This window comes from Pseudophryne corroboree, chromosome 1, assembly GCF_028390025.1.
Source record: "Pseudophryne corroboree isolate aPseCor3 chromosome 1, aPseCor3.hap2, whole genome shotgun sequence".
Lineage (NCBI taxonomy): Eukaryota > Metazoa > Chordata > Amphibia > Anura > Myobatrachidae > Pseudophryne > Pseudophryne corroboree.
In genome coordinates, this window is record NC_086444.1 from 5018182 (window position 1) to 5028645 (window position 10464).

Genomic DNA, 10464 nt, shown 5'->3' on the forward strand with positions numbered 1-10464 from the left:
CAGTATTCTAATTCTTTGCAGGCTTAATTCCAATCAATCAATCAATCAATCAATCATTATTCCTTAGTAACAATATATGCTTTGCAGGCCTAATTCCAATCAATCAATCAATCAATCAATCAATCAATCCATCAATCATTAATTAGTTATTGGTCAGTATTCCAATTCTTTGCAGGCCTAATTCCAATCAATCAATCAATCAATCAAGCAATCATTAATTAATTATTGGTCAGTATTCCAATTCTTTGCAGACCTAATTCCAATCAATCAATCAATCAATCAATCAATTAGTTATTGGTAAGTCTTCCAATTCTTTGCAGGCTTAATTTAAATCAATCAATCAATCAATCAATCAATCATTAATTAGTTATTGGTCAGTCTTTCAATTCTTTGCAGGCCTAATTCCAATCAATCAATCAATCAATCAATCAATCAATCATTAATTAGTTATTGGTCAGGCTTTCAATTCTTTGCAGGCCTAATTCCAAACAGTATTCCTATCTCATTATCCATATTGTTTATCTCAACTAATCTATTTAGTAATACTTGAGCATTATGTGTGTGGATTGTTAACAAAAACAATGTCATTGTTAGGTTGTCATGTATTATCATTATGACAATGTCATGATTCATTCAGTAAAAAGAGGCTTTAGACCTATTTTATACTTTGTATTTTGTTTGCGGTGTGAGTACGCCATGTTTAAACACAATTACAATGGCCATGTATCCACATTATGAATCTGTTAATTGAAAATATTATGTTTTGCTTACAAACCATTATGCAGTTTCAAGGTACAAAAATCAAGTCATGTGTGAGTTAATGCCTTGTATTGGTACGCCATGGTTTGGCCACACAATCATGTGTCCTTAAACAAGGAAAAATGTCCAATAAAATTAATACCAACTCAACACATGCTTGGCTTCCTGAACAACCCAAGAGCAGCACACATAATATTTAGAACACACAGAAACAAACAATATATTACACATGCATCTTTGATATGTGACTAATGCATTGTTTATATATATAGAAAAGCAGAAATAGAAAAAAAAAAACCACATATACTTTCCGGAAAAATGCAGAATTAGTTCTTGCCTTACCTGCCTTCCTACATCTGTACTCCAAGTGTCGCCAGATGACTCTAATACCTCTGCTTGCTGACTGCTTTCTTCATCCTCCTCGTCATCATCAACATATGGCAGATCTTGTTACAAACACACGTTATGAAGAAAACAGCAGCAGAACACAATCCTAGTCACCGTTAAGGGACTATACAACAAAAGTCCACCAGACTTATCAAGACAATGAAACCTAGATTTCAGTACCCCAAAACATATTTCTATAACATTCTGCGTGGACTTATGTGCATTATTGTAATTGTGTTCAGCAGGGGAATCAGGACGGGACAATGGAGTCAGAAGCCAAGAGAAACAGCCATATCCTCCATTACCTGAAAGGCATATATAGTATAGAGTGTAAAGTAGGTATTCAGCCACACATTGCTGGCATAGTGGTCATTTTATCAAAATATAGATGTATACACATATCTTGTTACATACCTAGCAGCCATCCAACGGGCATTTGTCCAGCCTCAAATTTATCAAATAGGGATGACTGACTGAGGATGAAGGAGTCATGGCATCCGCCAGGGTAACCCGCAACAACACTCATTATTTTAAGGTTTGCATCACAAACCACCTGGACACAATACAACACTGCTACACAGCACACCATACATCACTGCTACACAGCACACAATACTTCACTGCTACACAGCACACAATGCATCACTGCTACACAGCACACAATACTTCACTGCTACACAGCACACAATACTTAAACAAAACAAATGTACAATAAATGTACCCCCTGGCGCTAATAAATCGGCTTAGTTTTACAATAAATTTAATAAACCTCTAAAAATATTTGTCTGTGTGCTGCTCACTGCAATAAAAAGGGACTTCTCTGCCCTTTCAAACTCGTAACCAAAAAACACACACAAATACAGACAGCGCTCACAGACTCCTTAAGAAGAAAATTTCTCTTTATTTTTTTAAAAATTATATATTTTTTTATTTATTCTAAAAAAACCTTCCCTATTTCTCCTAGACCAAACCTGTATGAACGTATAGCAATTTACTGCTTAGCTCAACAAAGCAAACATGTATCAGTTTACCACTAGCAAAATTATAGTTTTAAATGTATCTTTTGCACAAAAACAAGTATCCTCTTATATCTCAAACAGCACAATTATTTATCAGCATGTTGTTATTAATGGCATATAAACTTTAGAAGTAACAAAGTAGCCCCACAAGTTTCCCTTGCAGGGAATACACCTGCATTCAATTATTCCTATGCAGCTGATATTAGTAGCAAGTTCTTTTCCATCTGCAGTCCTTTAATAAAGTGACATTTGCGCAAATATCAAAGCAGTTATATCCCAGTTGAATATCGTTATGCAAAGAAAACGAAGATGTTTTTTAGGAAGTTCAAATACTTTTCTATTTAAATTGCTGGTTACTGATGACAAATGCTGAGCTGACTGAGGGACGGCGTGCAGAGGCAGGAGCCGGCAGCGTGGGGAGAGACCTGACACGGGGGATTCCAGATATCACACTAGTGCGGGCCACAGACTCAGGGGCAAACACAGGATCCTCAGGGGGGTTCCATAGATATATATATATATATCATGAGAAGAAACAGGTGGCACTCATAGTCTTGTAAACGGTGTAAAGCAAACCCCACGCTGTGGAGTATTTATTGAAAACAACAGGTGACGTTTCGGGGACGCATCCCCTTCCTCAGACAACAACACAGTGCAAATACAGTGATTATATAGTATCATGAATCCCACTTACCCCCACAATCATGACTCTCAGCTGCGTGGACCACGGAGTGCCCCGGCGTCTCATGTCCCGCACTTCCGGTTTCGGCAGCACAGCCCCGCCGGAAGTGACGCAATCAAGTCAGCCGGTTCCCATGGTAACGCGCTGGGAGCCCTGCAAACAATAACATTACATACATGTGACAATCTCATAACATAAACATGCTCACAAATGCAAAACACGCTGAGCTGAGCTAGAGTGAGCCTAAGGAACTGATTTTAGTGCAAAGTTGCAAAATAACATCTAAAAACATTATAAAATATCATATGTGTTCTGCCACCCTAGGACCAACTATATATAAATCTACTAATATTTCAAAGAAATTGTGTTTTATATCTCAGTATTATTATTGTTTTTTAAAAAAACATCGATGGATCATTTTACTTATTTTAAAAAATTTAAAATTTTTTTTTAAATCTGAAAGGTGGGCTAACCCGAGGGTCAGTCAATGGTGTGTCTGCTATCCTTGGCCCAATAGTGACAACTGCAGAAATTCTTTAAATGGATAGTTTATGAGGCAGGGGGCTGGTTCGAAAAAAATTTTCAAACAGGAATTCGAAAAAGGAATTCAAAAAAGGAATTCAAAATAAGAATTCAGAAAAGGGAGTTCAAAAAAAGATCAAAAAAGGAGGAGGAATTCAAAAAGGGGGGGTTATTTGGGGGGCTGGATTATAGAAAGTTGATGAGGCCCAGGGACTTTCTATAATCCAGCCCCCCAAATAACCCCCCCTTTTTGAATTCCTCCTCCTTTTTTGATCTTTTTTTGAACTCCCTTTTCTGAATTCTTATTTTGAATTCCTTTTTTGAATTCCTTTTTCGAATTCCTGTTTGAAATTTTTTTTCGAACCAGCCCCCTGCCTCATAAACTATCCATTTAAAGAATTTCTGCAGTTGTCACTATTGGGCCAAGGATAGCAGACACACCATTGACTGACCCTCGGGTTAGCCCACCTCTCAGATTTAAATTTTTTTTTTAAATATTTTAAAATAAGTAAAATGATCCATCGATGTTTTTTTAAAAAACAATAATAATACTGAGATATAAAACACAATTTCTTTGAAATATTAGTAGATTTATATATAGTTGGTCCTAGGGTGGCAGAACACATATGATATTTTATAATGTTTTTAGATGTTATTTTGCAACTTTGCACTGAAATCAGTTCCTTAGGCTCACTCTAGCTCAGCTGAGCGTGTTTTGCATTTGTGAGCATGATTATGTTATGAGATTGTCACATGTATGTAATGTTATTGTTTGCAGGGCTCCCAGCGCGTTACCATGGGAACCGGCTGACTTGATTGCGTCACTTCCGGCGGGGCTGTGCTGCCGAAACCGGAAGTGCGGGACATGAGACGCCGGGGCACTCCGTGGTCCACGCAGCTGAGAGTCATGATTGTGGGGGTAAGTGGGATTCATGATACTATATAATCACTGTATTTGCACTGTGTTGTTGTCTGAGGAAGGGGATGCGTCCCCGAAACGTCACCTGTTGTTTTCAATAAATACTCCACAGCGTGGGGTTTGCTTTACACCGTTTACAAGACTGTGAGAGCCACCTGTTTCTTCTCATGGTATGTGGGTGGACTAGCATGCCCACAAGGAAGTGCACCTTAGCAAGCTACAAGGAGGAGTGCCGGGGCAAATTCTGGATATATATATATATATATATATATATATAAATAAGTGATGTGCACCGGACATTTTTCGGGTTTTGTGTTTTGGTTTTGGATTCGGTTCCGCGGCCGTGTTTTGGATTCGGACGCGTTTTGGCAAAACCTCACCGAAAATTTTGTCGGATTCGGGTGTTTTTTTCAAAAAACCCTTAAAAAACAGCTTAAATCATAGAATTTGGGAGTCATTTTGATCCCATAGTATTATTAACCTCAATTACCATAATTTCCACTCATTTCCAGTCTATTCTGAACACCTCACACCTCACAATATTATTTTTAGTCCTACAATTTGCACCAAGGTCGCTGGATGGCTAAGCTAAGCGACACAAGTGGCCGACACAAACACCTGGCCCATCTAGGAGTGGCACTACAGTGTCAATCAAGACAGGATGGCACTTCCAAAAAATTGTCCCCAAACAGCACATGATGCAAAGAAACATGAAAGAAAAAAGAGGTGCAAGATGGAATTGTCCTTGGGCCCTCCCACCCACCCTTATGTTGTATAAACAGGACATGCACACGTTAATGAACCCATCATTTCAGCGACAGGGTCTGCCACACGACTGTGACTGAAATGACTGGTTGGTTTGTGCCCCCACCAAAAAAGAAGCAATCAATCTCTCCTTGCACAAACTGGCTCTACAGAGGCAAGATGTCCACCTCATCATCATCCTCCGATTCCTCACCCCTTTCACTGTGTACATCCCCCTCCTCACAGATTATTAATTCGTCCCCACTGGAATCCACCATCTCAGGTCCCCGTGTACTTTCTGGAGGCAATTGCTGCTGGTGAATGTCTCCACGGAGGAATTGATTATAATTCATTTTGATGAACATCATCTTCTCCACATTTTCTGGAAGTAACCTCGTACGCCGATTGCTGACAAGGTGAGCGGCTGCACTAAACACTCTTTCGGAGTACACACTGGAGGGAGGGCAACTTAGGTAGAATAAAGCCAGTTTGTGCAAGGGCCTCCAAATTGCCTCTTTTTCCTGCCAGTATACGTACGGACTGTCTGACGTGCCTACTTGGATGCGGTCACTCATATAATCCTCCACCATTCTTTCCATGGTGAGAGAATCATATGCAGTGACAGTAGACGACATGTCAGTAATCATTGGCAGGTCCTTCAGTCCGGACCAGATGTCAGCACTCGCTCCAGACTGCCCTGCATCACCGCCAGCGGGTGGGCTATGAATTCTTAGCCTTTTCCTCGCACCCCCAGTTGTAGGAGAATGTGAAGGAGGAGATGTTGACGGGTCACGTTCCGCTTGACTTGACCATTTTCTCACCAGCAGGTCTTTGAAGCTCTGCAGAATTGTGTCTGCCGGAAAGAGAGATACAACGTAGGTTTTAAATCTAGGATCGAGCACGGTGGCCAAAATGTAGTGCTCTGATTTCAACAGATTGACCACCCGTGAATCCTGGTTAAGCGAATTAAGGGCTCCATCCACAAGTCCCACATGCCTAGCGGAATCGCTCTGTTTTAGCTCCTCCTTCAATGTCTCCAGCTTCTTCTGCAAAAGCCTGATGAGGGGAATGACCTGACTCAGGCTGGCAGTGTCTGAACTTACTTCACGTGTGGCAAGTTCAAAGGGTTGCAGAACCTTGCACAACGTTGAAATCATTCTCCACTGCGCTTGAGTCAGGTGCATTCCCCCTCCTTTGCCTATATCGTGGGCAGATGTATAGGCTTGAATGGCCTTTTGCTGCTTCTCCATTCTCTGAAGCATATAGAGGGTTGAATTCCTCCTCGTTACCACCTCTTGCTTCAGATGATGGCAGGGCAGGTTCAGGAATGTTTGGTGGTGCTCCAGTCTTCTGTACGCAGTGCCTGAATGCCGAAAGTGGCCCGCAATTCTTCGGGCCACCGACAGCATCTCTTGCACGCCCCTGTCGTTTTTTTAAATAATTCTGCACCACCAAATTCAATGTATGTGCAAAACATGGGACGTGCTGGAATTTGCCCAGATGTAATGCACGCACAATATTGCTGGCGTTGTCCGATGTCACAAATCCCCAGGAGAGTCCAATTGGGGTAAGCCATTCTGCAATGATCTTCCTCAGTTCCCGTAAGAGGTTGTCAGCTGTGTGCCTCTTATGGAAAGCAGTGATACAAAGCGTAGCCTGCCTAGGAACGAGTTGGCGTTTGCGAGATGCTGCTACTGGTGCCGCCGCTGCTGTTCTTGCTGCGGGAGGCAATACATCTACCCAGTGGGCTGTCACAGTCATATAGTCCTGAGTCTGCCCTGCTCCACTTGTCCACATGTCCGTGGTTAAGTGGACATTGGGTACAACTGCATTTTTTAGGACACTGGTGACTCTTTTTCTGAGGTCTGTGTACATTTTCGGTATCGCCTGCCTAGAGAAATGGAACCTAGATGGTATTTGGTACCGGGGACACAGTACCTCAATCAAGTCTATAGTTGCCTCTGAATTAACGATGGATACCGGAACCACGTTTCTCACCGCCCAGGCTGCCAAGGCCTGAGTTATCTGCTTTGCAGCAGGATGACTGCTGTGATATTTCATCTTCCTCGCAAAGGACTGTTGGACAGTCAATTGCTTACTGGAAGTAGTACAAGTGGTCTTCCGACTTCCCCTCTTGGATGACGATCGACTCCCAGCAGCAACAACAGCAGCGCCAGCAGCAGTAGACGTTACACTCAAGGATGCATCGGAGGAATCCCAGGCAGGAGAGGACTCGTCAGACTTGACAGTGACATGGCCTGCAGGACTATTGGCTTTCCTGGGTAAGGAGGAAATTGACACTGAGGGAGTTGGTGGTGTGGTTTGCAGGAGCTTGGTTACAAGAGGAAGGGATTTAGTGGTCAGTGGACTGCTTCCGCTGTCACCCAAAGTTTTTGAACTTGTCACTGACTTATGATGAATGCGCTGCAGGTGACGTATAAGGGAGGATGTTCCGAGGTGGTTAACGTCCTTAACCCTACTTATTACAGCTTGACAAAGGCAACACACGGCTTAACACCTGTTGTCCGCATTTGTGTTGAAATAATTCCACACCGAAGAGCTGATTTTTTTTGTATTTTGACCAGGCATGTCAATGGCCATATTCCTCCTACGGACAACAGGTGTCTCCCCGGGTGCCTGACTTAAACAAACCACCTCACCATCAGAATCCTCCTTGTCAATTTCCTCCCCAGCGCCAGCAACACCCATATCCTCATCCTGGTGTACTTCAACAGTGACATCTTCAATTTGACTATCAGGAACTGGACTGCGGGTGCTCCTTCCAGCACTTGCAGGGGGCGTGCAAATGGTGGAAGGCGCAAGCTCTTCCCGTCCAGTGTTGGGAAGGTCAGGCATCGCAACCGACACAATTGGACTCTCCTTGGGGATTTGGGATTTAGAAGAACGCACAGTTCTTTGCTGTGCTTTTGCCAGCTTAAGTCTTTTCTTTTTTCTAGCGAGAGGATGAGTGCTTCCATCCTCATGTGAAGCTGAACCACTAGCCATGAACATAGGCCAGGGCCTCAGCCGTTCCTTGCCACTCCGTGTCGTAAATGGCATATTGGCAAGTTTACGCTTCTCCTCAGACGCTTTTAATTTTGATTTTTGGGTCATTTTACTGAACTTTTGTGTTTTGGATTTTACATGCTCTCTACTATGACATTGGGCATCGGCCTTGGCAGACGACATTGATGGCATTTCATCGTCTCGGCCATGACTAGTGGCAGCAGCTTCAGCACGAGGTGGAAGTGGATCTTGATCTTTCCCTATTTTAACCTCCACATTTTTGTTCTCCATTTTTTAATGAGTGGAATTATATGCCAGTATCAATAGCAATGACCTACTACTATATTTACTGCGCACAACTGAAATGCACCACAGGTATGGATGGATAGTATACTTGACGACACAGAGGTAGGTACAGCAGTGGCCTACCGTACTGCTATATATAGTATACTGGTGGTCACTGTGTCAGCAAACTGCAAAACTAAAATGCACCACAGGTATAGAATGTAGATGGATAGTATACTTAATGGATGACGACACATAGGTAGGTACTGCAGTGCACTCTGCACTGTACTCCTCCTATATAATATTAATTATACTGGTGGTCCCCAGTCCCCACAATAAAGCAGCACACTGAGCACAGATATGGAGTGTTTTTCAGGCAGACAACGTATACTGGTGGTCACTTATCAGCAAAACGCTGCACTGTACTCCTCCTAACAGCTGCTCCCCAGTCCTCCCCACAATTAAGCAATAAACCAATCAACTTCTACAATAAACGGAGAGGACGCCAGCCACATCCTCTCCCTATTATCTCCAATGCACGAGTGAAAATGGCGGCGACGCGCGGCTGCTCATATAGAATCCGAATCTCGCGAGAATCCGACAGCGGGATGATGACGTACGGGCGCGCTCGGGTTAGCCGAGCAAGGCGGGAAGGTACGAACCTGCCTCGGACCCGTGTAAAAAGGGTGAAGTTCGGGGGGGTTCGGTTTCCGAGAAACCGAACCCGCTCATCTCTAATATATATATTGTGACAAGAACACTGGGATAGTGTTTGAGGGCAGGTATGTTTGTCCCAGGTTCTTGTCTTACATGTATTAGAAAAATGAAAACTTCTAGGAAAATGCTTTTGTTTTGTTAGAACCTTTTCAGTTTGTTGGAAAAGCTGCGTAAGGGCCCTGAAAGAGATATGGGGCAAGTTCCAGACATTGGGCCCAGTACGGATCTTTGGCCTCACAGAAGGCTAATCAGGCTTTCAGCTGTGTAAGAGTGTTATAGAGCTGCTGGCCTGATTAATGTGTGCAGACTGCCTGGGAAGACTGCAGGATCTCTGTGAGAGAAACACGCTTCCTGATACAAGTGAGCTATACAGTGTTTACTGGAGAACTCTGTGTTTTTTTGTTTTAGTGATAGTTAGGAACATCTTGTGTTTAGTTAGTGCCGGACAGGCAAGGTATTTTCTTTTGGTGTTTGCTTTATTTTCTGTATAATAAAACTGGCTGGGGCCAGTTGTACCGGAAACTGGACTTGTGTGGTTCCTCAGCTGCTGCGTGCTGCCAGTTACCCCAGGAAACGGCACCTTGTACCCTTACAGTGTTACAACTTGGTGGAGAATGCGAGCATGCCGTTCTGCGCATAAGTGAAAGCAGCAGCTTTGTGAGGCCTGCAGAAAACGGTGGTTTATGCAGATACAGCCCAGTGTGAAGTTACTGAGACTCGCCCTGAGGATTTGATATATGTCCTGGGTGAAAGCAGCTACAAAGCCGCCTGAAAAATCTGTCGACATGGAGGAACTGCTTAAAGCCCTGCTGCAAGCTACAGCAGCTCAGCAGAAGGCCACCAGACAACAGCAGGTGGCAATGGAGGAAAATAGGAGACAACAGCAGGCAGCTGTTGACGAACTTTACAGGCAACAGCGTCAGGATAGAGAGGCCTTAACAGAAGTGGTGCAGAGCCATGCAGCCCGGATTGGAGATGTGGCCGTCAGTGCTCCGACCAGCTCTAGTTCTATACGGGCCAGTCACTTCCTGCAGAAAATGACAGAGGCTGATGATGTGGAGGCCTACCTGACCACATTTGAAAGGACTGCCGAGCGTGAGAACTGGCCGAAAGCACAGTGGGCAAGTCTGCTGGCACCTTTTCTGTCAGGTGAGCCCCAAAAAGCGTACTTTGATTTAAGCCCTGCTGAGGCTCGGGACTATGATAAACTAAAGACTGAGATCCTGACCCGCCTGGGAGTCACGCTGTCAGTACGAGCACAACGGGTGCACCATTGGGTGTACGCCATGGAGAAGCCTCCTCGCTCCCAGATGCACGACCTTATTCAGCTAACAAAAAAATGGTTACAGCCAGAGACATTAACTGGTCCTCAGATGGTTGAAAGAGTCGTCATGGACCGCTGCTTGAGATCTTTGCCCATGGTC